Source organism: Carassius auratus, chromosome 31, assembly GCF_003368295.1.
Source record: "Carassius auratus strain Wakin chromosome 31, ASM336829v1, whole genome shotgun sequence".
In the NCBI taxonomy this organism is placed as follows: Eukaryota; Metazoa; Chordata; class Actinopteri; order Cypriniformes; family Cyprinidae; genus Carassius; species Carassius auratus.
Window position 1 is genome coordinate 5316063 of NC_039273.1, and position 12426 is coordinate 5328488.

Genomic DNA, 12426 nt, shown 5'->3' on the forward strand with positions numbered 1-12426 from the left:
ATCCAATCCAATCTGAATGTCTTTAAATGATTATTGATGATGATCTGCTGTATGGCTAAGGCTATAGAACACTTTTTTATTTGTATTTTTTTTGTAGCCACAAATAACAGTAAAAAAATCAATTTACTTAGGAGCTAGTCACATTTTCAGCCCTGCAGCTGACCCCAAGTTATTTAATAGAGTCGTTTTCTACAGCCACCGTACTGTACTTTGTTCTTTTTTTTTCAGACAATGGTGCAGAAGTAGTTTGTTCATTAAAACTTTTGCAATAAGCACTGTTCAGACCAAATGTATAATGATGTAAGTGATCAATTAGTTCAATATGGCTAGTAATGTTTTTTTTTTTTTTTAATTAGACTGATCACTGTCACTAAATTTGAATGACGATCTGTGCTAGCAAGTCATTTGTGCATAAATAATATAAATGATTTGCCCTGTGTAATACGAGTGTTAGAGAAAAAAAAAGCTGGAAGTGATTTGTATGAACCAATCTGCCCTAGCCTCATCCTTCTGTTGTTTTATTTATCCCCTCCTAGTGGGCATGGTGATGTATAGGTTAACATAATATTATCAAGGGATGTTTAAATGTCAGTTAATAATTGTAGTCGACGATGAGCGACTAAGTGTGAATTATTCCCTCTGAAGGGTCCTCACCATGATCCATCTTCTGGCTGTAAATCTTTCTGTGCTGCTTGTCGAATATGCTCCTAAATACAAGGTTTATTTAAATGTCACAAAACATTTAAGCCCACTGAACAATGTCAAGTCTGGATATTGCTTTTGTTTTAGTCCTACTTGGAGAATGTTGAAAAACCAAATATAACTGTGTTTAATTGTTTCTTATCTGCTTTTTCTTCAGTCCCTTCTTCTGCTGCTTTATCTTCAGGGCTTTGTTTCACAGTTGGTGCAAAGAGTGCAGTTTAAAATAGATATTGTGAAAATGGTAAGAAAATATTTTAGGTTTCTTTTGTTAGACTTTGTAAAATATAAAGCCTGAACATCGAAAGGGCCTTCTTCTAATGAATGCGGAAAAAAAAATCATTGGGCCGTTAGTGCACATCACATCATTTTTGTGGAAGCTGCTTCTAACTGGAGCTTGTCATGTTACTTATTATTTAAAGTAACTGCATTTTTTCAAAAACAACAATCTTTATCAGGATGACAGCATTTGAACAGATCAGTTCACTCTAAATACCATCAATAAATTACAAAACATCATAATTTGCACAGCTGAATTGAAAACCATGATAACAGCACTTAATGAAATGATGGAAAGATATAGTAGATATATACAGTATATGTATATAGATAGACAGATAGATAGATAGATAGATAGATAGATAGATAGATATAACTGAGTAACTGATTATACAGTATCATAATCATAATATAAAATACTGCATGTTATGGATCATAATGTTTTTTTATGAATTTATTATTTTTCCTTGGGTCCACTTATAATATAAATATTTTTTTTGCATGAAAACTACATTTAGCCTTTCAATTTACCTTTATCTGACACATTTTTTTGCTAATGTGCCTTCATGGTAAGAAATTATGATAGAAAAGAGTATACAGGGAAAGCGATGATCCAAAAGCACTAGCTCTGGACTAAATGTGGTCTTGTTGCCAAGATGAGCAGAGAATCTGGCAGAACTGTAAGTTGCCACCTTGAGGAGTTTTATCAGTAACACACTGGCCAATGTTCCTGCAGTGGCTTGGCAGCTTGGCTTTTGAGCAGTAAAGCTGCTTGGCTAGACACCAAAGAGGCATGGGCTCTGTCCGACGGGACAAAATGCTGCTGCAGGACTCTACTTAATCTAGCTCAGTTTGTGTAAATTCAGTACTGACAATTTTTTGCTTAAAGGGACTGATAGAGAGTAGATGAAAAGATGCCATATATAATTTACAAGCCACCATCCACCAAGATTGCTGGTCATATCACATATTTGATGCAGTTTTGTATTCGATAAATTTTTTCGTTTTGTGTGTATTTAAATGTGTGTGTGTGTGTGTGTGTGTATACATAAATACATACATACATACATGTTACTATTAATAATGCATTTATCTATCCATCTATCCATCTATCTATCTAAAAAAAATTCAGATGATAAAATCAAAGAGAGGACAACAGTTGCCATTTAGGTAAGTGTAAAAAAGAAAAGAAATGTTGGCCATAAGTAAACATTTCTCTTCACTAGGGGGTGATATTGTACCATTTATTTCTTTCTGAGATTTCCCAAAACACCAATAAAGCTCAGAGTTTTTGGATAGTATAAAACTTAATTTCAGAATTAACATTGACTGTGTCTGGTAATAAACTTATTATTCAGTTATAGCTGAATGGAGCAAGAGGTAATGCCAAATAACCTCAGAAAAAATGTCTACAAATCCACAGAAACAAATGCAGATGTAAAGAGCAATAAACACACACACATACATAAGAAATGTACTGTTTATTGCTGAATAAAGATATATAAATCTGATCTGAATATAATTTTGTCCCACCTGAAAGTAATATTTCATATCATGTTCATTTCTAAAAGAAAGGCCTGCAACTCTTCCTTGGTGTCCGCTGATGTTGTATGACTTTCAGAAATGACTTAACATTAGTTTCAATGAATACATTTAACAACATGAGCAGCAAGCTGCATAGGTTAACACTAGAAAGATATCAGTGTATTGTGCACACTACATTAGTCTTTTTTTTAAAATCATAATCCCATGGGGATATTGTTTGGAAGACACTGAAGTTGGAAGCATGTATGTGAATATATTAGAATTGAGGATTCATAACAAAATATGCTGAGAGAAAGCTCAGATACAACACTACCATATAAATGTAGATGTTGTCTACCAAGCCTAGATTTGTACTGATATGCTTTGAGACTAAATTTGTCCTCAAAAAAAAAAAAAAAAAAAAAACATTTGTAAGCATTCCAAAATAGTATCCTTCGGGACAATGTTTTTTTTAAATCATCTTTTGCTCACTGCACTGTGATTATCAATGCCCTGAAACTTTATGCTTTATATTTAACATCTTGCATGTACAATAATATGTACAATTGCCTCCAGGACATTTACACTGGTTTTAAAAGTGTATTTAACTAATTTCCTTGCCATAGTGAAGAATAAACAAAACAAAACAAAAACAAACAAACAAGCAAACATAAACAATAGTAATGAGATCAAACAAGACTGCTTAAAAAAAAATCTATTGAAATCCTACTGGATAAACTGAAGCCCCCCCCCCCCCCCCCCCCCAACATTGTTGTTTATACCATCTTATTTGGTTCTTTAGAGTCTTTTTATTTACAGTAGTAAATTGTAAAATATCAGCTATGATTGCCATCATTTTACTGTAAAAAACATTGTAAAAAAGAAAACAGTGACAATATTCACATGCATTACATGTGTTATTTTACAGTTCTGAATATTAAATAATTTAATGTTAAGATACCAACATATTCGAGCTACTCGAGCTACATATTTTTACTAAAAAAAATCACCTTTATACAGTACTTGTTACCATAAAATATTTACAGTAAAATTCAATTTATTGACTTTTAAAATAACAATCTTTAGCATATGTCGTAAGGTAATGAGAATTCCTGCAGGATTTTTAATAAGGGCTTTTTAATATTTTTAATAAAAACATCATTATCTTTTAAGACCGTGCATGTGCAGATATATTCATTAAAGAGATTAAAAAAAATGTGTTAAGGCTTTCTTAGTAATCAAGCTCGAAAGCTCTTTCATCAGTCAGTGTATGTTCTGCGTTGTGTGTTCGTGAGTGGGCTATGTGGGCGTTGAACACACTGTTTCGACTGAAGAGCATTGCCTGCCTACATCTCAGCACGGCTCTGCTCTCCAGTTATGCTCCGTGCAGTACTATCTCTTCAGGTATGAGCTCATAACACAAGACGAACAATATTTGACAATAGTGAATGAATGGACGCGACGACTGGGAGAAATGGAAAGTACTTCGCCTCCGAGAGCGTTTCAGCACCACTTTCACTGGACAGCGCAACAGCTTTTCCCACTTGGTATCGCGCTTTGGGAGATTTGCGTGTGATTTCCGTTACGTGGGGGAATGGAGTTTGTCGTATTGGGGGCCATCGTACATCAAGTGATTAACGAGATACCAAAAAATCTGCAGGCGACTGTGTTTTTAGGTGATCGTACTGGAGGTGTTTGGCAACAGCGGCGGCAAATAGAAGAAGGTAAGTGCATGGAAATGGGTCAACTTTGAAGAGCTCTCACAGATTCCTTGCGGGAAAAGCGTCGCTCTATTAATTTCGTCGATGTTGATTAGTTGATTTCAAAGCAATGTTTTTGGGTTCCACGTAATAATAGAGGTAGGCACGATATTTGTGAGACATTGAGAAAATGATGGCTTCAAAATACATATTGACCAGTAGTGCGGCACTTTGGCAAATCAGACTTTTCTGTGCTTATATGGCGTGTTTCTGCATTGCTCTATGTATATAGCAGAGGCAAGTTCTGCCCATCACTTTGTTCTGAACAACAGGTTTTACTGATGTGCATCAACGCCTCTTGAGTGAATGCATATTACTGATTCATATTATAATCGTCAGGACTGAATATTTCAATTAAATTTTTACAAGTTGTATATGAGAACATTTTAATGTAGAATAGTATTTAAGTCTGACATTGAATCTCTTGGTAACTTGCCTCTACAGAAGTGATATATTAGAAGATTGGTCAGTGACAGTGACATAAGCACGTACGAGATAAGCGGGCGAAAAAAAAAAAACCGCATGTTAAGTACATAAAATTTCCTATTGAAATTTGTCTATACACACACACACACACGTATATGTATAGACAGTTAAATATATACTTAATTCTACACACAAACACATTTTCATATTTTTCATATTTCATATAGAAAATACCTCAATAAAGTAACACCACCTAATTTTTTATTATTTAAGCACCACAAATAAATATTACAATGTCTTGCCTTCAGAATTTGAATCTATATTTATTTTAGATTTTTTTTTTTTATGGTTTGCATTATAATGAATCATTTTATAATATAATATATGCAATACATGTCATTGACCCAGATATAGCCTGTGGAGGTCTGGAGGAAGCAAAGAGTTTTATCAGCCTTGCAGATGTCAAACCTTGAGGCCATCTGGACCAGATGGGCTAGTTTAGAAAGCATGTTAGATGGGTTTGTATAAACTTCTCCAAATGCTTTAATACCATTAATGGATGTTTTGGCATTAAGAATAGTTTTTGCAATGTGTCTATAATTGGCACTGGTAATTGTCAGAGACAAGTTAAATTAAACACCTGTAAGAAATAATGAGTTTGGAGGTGTCAGGCAGAAGGCTGCATGGAAATTATGATACCTTGACTTGTAACTTTGTACCAAAATACCAATCAGCATCACATTGTCAGATCTAATGAGTCAACTATGTAATACAAAAGCATACACCTACATGATGTGCTATAACAATGTGTGATGGAGTGCAGTGACTTTTGTAGTATGGAGAGGCTGTCGCAGCAATGACTCACTCACTGGGTCTTTGTGAGAGCGCTACAAATCCATTGATCATAAAGCACAGAGTACTGCATTTCACTGTTCCCTGCAAAAGGAGTTTTCTGTGGTTCTGGTTGGACAACATCAGGAGCTGCTGTAGAAATGGTGTGTATGATAGAGAAGCATGTCTCTTGGTGTATGCACAGCCAAGTGCAGTATGAAGTCACTTCTCCAGACTTCATTAGTTCAGAGAAGCTTTTAAAGCAATGGAAAGAGCCTTTGCTTGGAACGCTAAGGTCTGGCGATTTCAGGCTCCATCAGGATGGCTCTATTACATAATTGAATGAGCTAATGAACTTTTCCATCATGGTGATAGGGAAGTCAGGAAAATTGGTGCGGTGCCAACTTGTAAACTTTTGGCCTGTTACAAACGTTGGAACTCCTTATGAGTCTGATCACACACCGCCACGTAAGTTCTGCACAGTAGAAAAAGAAACAACGCTTGGTTTTTTACATTATTCATAGGTTTTCTTAGGACTCTTGCTCTGTAAATGCCATTTGACCCTGAGTTTTCCTCTGGGTTGAGAGTCTGTGTCGGTTAACGTTGTTTACCTCCATCGACAGCAGTGGACAACACAAACAGACTGAAAAAAACTAAATAAGTCACAATGCTCGTCCTTCACCTACTGTCACCTTTCTGGGCTATAAAAAAGGAATTTATATAAGGGAAATGTGTTTTGAATGATCTGTTTGTCAGTGTTTGTCATTATTTGCAACTTAATATTGTAACCAACTGCTGACGAGGGCCAAAAGCTGTTTGTTAGCACCTAAATAACTTAACAGTTTCCGTTTTCTAAAGTCCTTGAATTGGAACAATTTGTGGTGTTTCTGTGGTGTGAAATAGATTGGCAGAGGCCCATAAAGCTTTGCTCTTATTTGAGTTTACTTTTGAGTAATGGTAATGAGCTAAAACCAATAATGATACTGCAATTAGTTTCTGATTAAATGTCATTTAGATTGAAAACTGATGTTGGAGGTTTGGCGTAATGCAAACAGAAATGATAATGATGCTTCTTTTTGGATCGGAACTCTTACTTGATAAAGAAATAGAGGATTTTGGATTTTATGTTAAATGATAATGAGTATATTTTTAAACGTTGCTGAGGGTGGTTAATGGCAGGTCTAGATTATTCCAGTGCACCAGTCAGGGGATCATACTCAAGTCAGAAGTCAGACTGTGATGTGGGAATTCTGTCTTTGCATTATCACTGTTGCTATGAATGTTGTATTTTTAAATATGTTGTCTGCTGTTCAGGGCTGGAGACTTGAGTATCACAGTTTGGATGGGGAAAAATGTTAAATGAATGTAGATAAGATTATTGTAATGTCTTCTTTCAGCCTCTGTGCGTGTGTTAAAGTCATTATCGCTGGCTGGCGAATAAGCGGTCCTCTTTAAGATCAAAAACCATTGCTTGAGGAAGTTCGATTGAAATCACAACTTAATTACTTAAACCAACTGACTAAGCATAAAAACACATTCCGACTCAATTTAGTCCCGTGTCAGAGGCTCCTGCTTATGGATTTTCTGCCCACATTATCTGATGACACCCTCTGGCACAGAGGGCTAGAAGAGGAGACAGTGTATTGAGTGTAGTGTGATAGCCTATACCAGGTCATCGCCTACATCTGTTATTCACATCAGTACAGTTCAGAGTGGCAAGACTTTATCAGATGCAGTCTCTCCCTCTCCTTTTCTTGCGCTATCTCTCACCTCTATTTCTTGCCCTCGCCTTCACGGGCTGGGTGTCTGATGCAGGCTTGTGACGTGGAAGAATTTAAATTAAGATCATTACCCAAATATTAACAAGCCTTGGATATTTAAAGCAATGTAAGCTGTGGCATGACAGTTTAAGTCAGAAGTGTGTTAGCTGTGAAGATTCACAGCAAAATTGATCAAACTAGTGTTAATCACCGGTTTTTAAAATAAAAAATGTAACCTCTCAAAACGTTCCTGGTCTTATTGGGTATGATTTACCAGTGCACATTTTTGCAAACATTTTAATATTTAATTTACATGAACTCATTTAGCAGATGCTTTTATCTAATATGAATTACAAATGAGGAATACAATGATTTGTCACAAGGAGGCAATACCACAAGAAGTGTTAGCAATAGCATGTTCAAACATTGTCCAGAATAGTACAAGTTGGAAGGATAAATATATATATATATATTTTAAGTCAGCAGGATGCAGCCTTTTTATCTGTTGTTGTAATTCTGAGTTTATATCTCACAATTCGGACTTTTCTTCTCAGAATTGCGATTTTGAGTTAGCATGTCGCAATTCTGTGTTTATATCTCACAATTCTGAGTTTATATCTTGCAATTTTCCCTCTTTTCTCTCAAGATCCAGTAGTTCCTTGAAAATTGTCAGGGAATTGTATGACTGGATAAGGTTAGGAAGGTCATTCCAGCAGCAAGGAACAGTGAATGTTCTTGAAATTGAACGAGCTAACCTTTTTCCGTTCCTGAAAATACTCAGATAGGATATTGGTTAATGTTAACTGATAGCCAAACAGCTGTTAAGGCATTATTTTTTTCTCTAATACTTTCTCAATAGATAACATCAAGTGTCATCCCATGTATATTTAGTTTCAAATATCCTGTTTTGCTCGTAAAGATGTGACATTAAGCACACAAAATAAGTTTGCGAATAAATGTCTTTTCATATTGAGTTTAAAACAAGCTATTTTCTTCTCAGTTAGATTCATCTTGGTGTAATGATGTTTAGCTACTTTTACTCAATAAGACCTAGATATTCATTAAGAAAGAGATCTTTGCAACAAATAGTTCATTGCTTTGGTATATGATTGTGTGAGTGTGTAATGAGACATATTAGGTCATATTAAGTGTCTGCATTCCAGACCATCTGCTTTAGGAGACACTAGCCAACTGCTCAAAGAAGTGGGGAGTGCAGCAATAGCATCCTCACCGTCCCCGACAGTGTTTCTCAATCCACAGCATACACAGCAAAAATGTTCCTATGTGCTCTATTACCACAAATGGGCCATGTAGTGTTTTGGGTAAGAGGATCTGTGGCACAAGATTGTACCCCCCCAGAGGAACTCAATGGACTGTATGAAACTGAGAACTCAGTAGTCTGGCTCAAGCTCTGCATTGGTTTATTTCATAGCGATGGTTGCAGGGTATTGTCCACCTCTCTGGTGAGAGCCAACTCATTAGGCTGCTTCTGCATGGGTGTCTGGATGCAAAGCACGTCTGTCGTTTCAGAAGCGCTCCTTTTTTTTTCAAATTTTCTCTTAAACCGTCTTTGTTTGCTCGACTGCACTCAGAGCTTGATTTAGGACTTAGCAAAAAATATATATTTTTGGTACCCACAGTGATAAATGATGGGTACTGTAAATGGTCATTAGTCATTTGGCAGAACAGTGAGTTATGAAAAACCAATGATGGGCAAATTGAGAAGAGGAAATAAATCATATGCTACACTTTACATTTTTGAAATTGTCTGGATTGCAATGGTATCGGTATAATCAAAATATTTTATAAATATCAAATGTGTATCAAAATGAATGAATGAGAATGTTTACAGTAGCTCAAAGTCTGGTCTGAGATCACGATGAAAATCTAAGAGATTTATTACTTAAACATAGAATGTTTTAGGGTTTAATAAAGTTAAAGCGAAGAAAATTAAATGAGGACAAAATATTTATAAACCATACAGATTCTGTACTGTTTCTGGATCAATAATCACATAATTTAGATTTGGGTGTTTTTGGCTTTAATCATGAGCTTTTCTACCAAACAATTCAACATTCTCTTTCAGATTCCTTCCGCATTCCCTTTGAAACTTTCTCTGTTCATGCTGGACAACATGGATCATTAGGTTTTGATCAGCTTGAGTTCTGCTAAAGGAATAGTTCACAGAGTTTGTTTTCTCATCAGAACAGATTTTAAGAAATGTAGCATTACATCACTTGCTCACCAATGGATCGTCTGCAGTGAATGGGTGCCATCAGAATTAGAGACAAACAGCTGATATAACCATTATAATACCTCTCACATCAAAATCTACCAACATATTTGTTTAGAACTGTTTTCACTTGTAAACGGTTCTTGATCTGTGCATATGTTTCTCCTGATTCAGACAAAACAATTTTTTCACTACAGTATGTGACCCTGGACCACAAAACCAATTTTCAGTAACTGGGGTATAACAATTTTTATAACAAAGATTTTTCTTCTAGGCCAAAATTCATTAGGATATTAAATAAAGATCATGTTCCATGAAGATATTTTCAAAATTTCCTACCATCAATATATAAAAACGTAATTTTTTATTATTGTTATGCATTGCTAAGAATTCGGACAATTTAAAAAAGGCAATTCTTTCAGTAATCAGATGTTTTTGCACCCTCAGATTCCAGATTTTCAAGTTGTATCTCGGAAAAATATTGTCTTATCCTAACAAACTATACATAAATGGAAAGCTTATTTATTCAGCTTTCATATGATGTAAAAATCTCAATTTTGAAAAATTGACACTTAAGACTGGTTTTGTTGTCAAGGGTCACATATTATATCATGAATAGAGGTCAAGACGTTGCTTTATGGACTGAAGGCATGTGATTACTTGTGAAATATTGAAATGCTTTTATCAGCTGTTTGGACTCTCATTCTGTTGGCACCCATTCACTGCAGAGGATCCACTGGTGAGCAAGCGATGTAATGCGAAATTCCAGATGAAGAAACAAACTCATCTACATCTCGTGTGGCCTGAGGGTGGAGTACGTTTTTAGCAAATTTTCATTTTTGGGTGAACTATCCCTTTAAATGAACATACTAAACATTAAGATATTTATAAAGATATTCTGAAAATCATGTTAAACGTTAATTTTATCGTTAATTTTGGCTCATAATACAATTTGTAATCCAAAAATTGGATTTCATCATAAAAAAAGGCAAAAGATAAGAATTACTCAGTCGATAGCAGTTTTTTACAAAAGTTTATCATCATCTGATTGACTGTAGGCTGTAATTTTGCCTCTGGAGTGAAACTCACCATTAATCCACCTGTGTGCTGTTGTACTGATCTTTGCCCTTGCAACCCACATAGCACGGATTACCCTGAGCAAAGATCTCTATTAGCCCAGCCCACACGAATCCAGCAGTTCCAATTGCATTCTGCATATTCCTTCAAGATATTCAACAAAGCAACGCAACAGCGCAAAGTCCTGGGGAGACATTGTGTCCCCTATGTCAGGTTGAGTGGCGGACCCCCGTATGAACGCCTCATGTGAAATGGTGTGTGAAATTATCACATTTAACTAGCCCACCAGCATTATGCTCAATCCTGGGCTGGGGCAGACTTACAGCCAAAGACTCGGTGTCCTGACACTGGCAATTGGATCATATTCTCCTTCCTATCTCATGCCGCCATATTATGTATTTCCTTTTTGTCTCTGACTTCAGGGATGAGGGGCCACATGTAGAGTTTCAATGAAAATGATCAGCTCCTTGCCCATCATATGAAGTGAATCTACAGTGACTGGGAACGCGGAAATCTCTGTATGCTTATATAAAACAAGCAAGCTCCATTCACACTTGTGCTTTCAATGCCGTAATTGAACTGTTTTGATAAGTGATATTTTCACACAACTTATTTGAAGCATCTTCAAGGAAGAAAAGGTCTGTCACCACAAAATGTGACTGTTACGAAATCAATGACCTACCTAGCAGGAACATGACTCGTTTTGGCTTTTTGTGCTATAGCCTTCAATTATTGTTTTCTATTTGTGTGTATATACTGCAGCAATTTTATGATCAAGTTGATTTAATATCCATTGGCTATATTTTAATTCCCTGTCTACAGTGCAAATGAGCTGCACGACTTGACAGCTTTTGAGTGTTTGCTAAAGTGCAGGCAATGAGTGAGTGTTTTTTCTTTCTCTTGCCAATATTGTTTTTAATATTCACTAATTACTCACTTTGTGTATATCAGGATTGTACAATTTATTTTTGATTTTTGGGCCTCTATCTCTTCATGAGTGTGAATTTGGAATGACAGGAAGAGGAACTTACTGACTTGCAATTCAAACATTGTTTAACGTTTGTCTCTTATGTTCAAAAAGGCAGCATTTATTTGATCAAAATACAGTAAAACAGTAATATTGTGAACTTTTTTTACAATTTAAAGTTGACCTATTATGCCCTTTTCTACAATATGTACTAATACTATCAGGTGTCCCCAGAATGTGTCTGTGAAGTTTCAGTTCTAAATACTCCACAGATAATTTATTATATCATTTTGAAAATGGCTATTTTGAGTGGAAGCAGAAACACACTGTTTTAGTGACTGTCTCTTTAAATGCAAATGAGCTGCTGCTCCCTGCCCCCTTTTTAGGACTGTGCCTTTACAACTAGTACCTCAAGATACTCTGATAAAAACAGAAACATCTGTTTTGTTTTGATTATTATGTCTATCACGCCGAAATCATGCGTCACAATAGTACTTTAGTACTTTAAAACGGGAAAAGTCAGATTTTCTTGATATGTCACCTTTAAAATAAGTGTTTTCTATTTTAATGTTTTAATATTTAATTTATTTAGGTGACGGCAAAGTTAAAAATCTTTACTCCATTCTTAAGGATCCTTCAGAAATCATTTTAATATGCTGATTTGTTGCTCAAGAAAGATTTCTTAGTTTTATTAATCTTGAAATTGTGATTCTGAATATTTTTATGGAAATTGTAATATGCTTTTTTTTTTAGGACTCTTTGAATTGCAAGTTCAAAAGAACAGCATTTATTTGTGTGATGTAATAATCTTTAATGTTACTTTTGATCAATTTACTGTCACTGCTGAATAAAAATATGAATAATAATAAA

The 12426-nt window shown here is 35.3% G+C and overlaps 1 protein-coding gene across 2 annotated transcripts in view; it reads left to right on the forward strand.

The window, feature by feature from the left end:
• The first annotated feature begins 3813 nt into the window (after nucleotides 1–3813).
• Nucleotides 3814–12426, forward strand: part of LOC113050306 (metabotropic glutamate receptor 4-like) — a 143689-nt gene continuing 135076 nt past the window's right edge. For both annotated transcript variants that reach the window (XM_026213147.1, XM_026213145.1), the window contains exon 1: nucleotides 3814–4226. The gene's annotated coding sequence lies outside the window, so the exon portion shown is untranslated. The remainder of the gene's footprint in view (nucleotides 4227–12426) is intronic.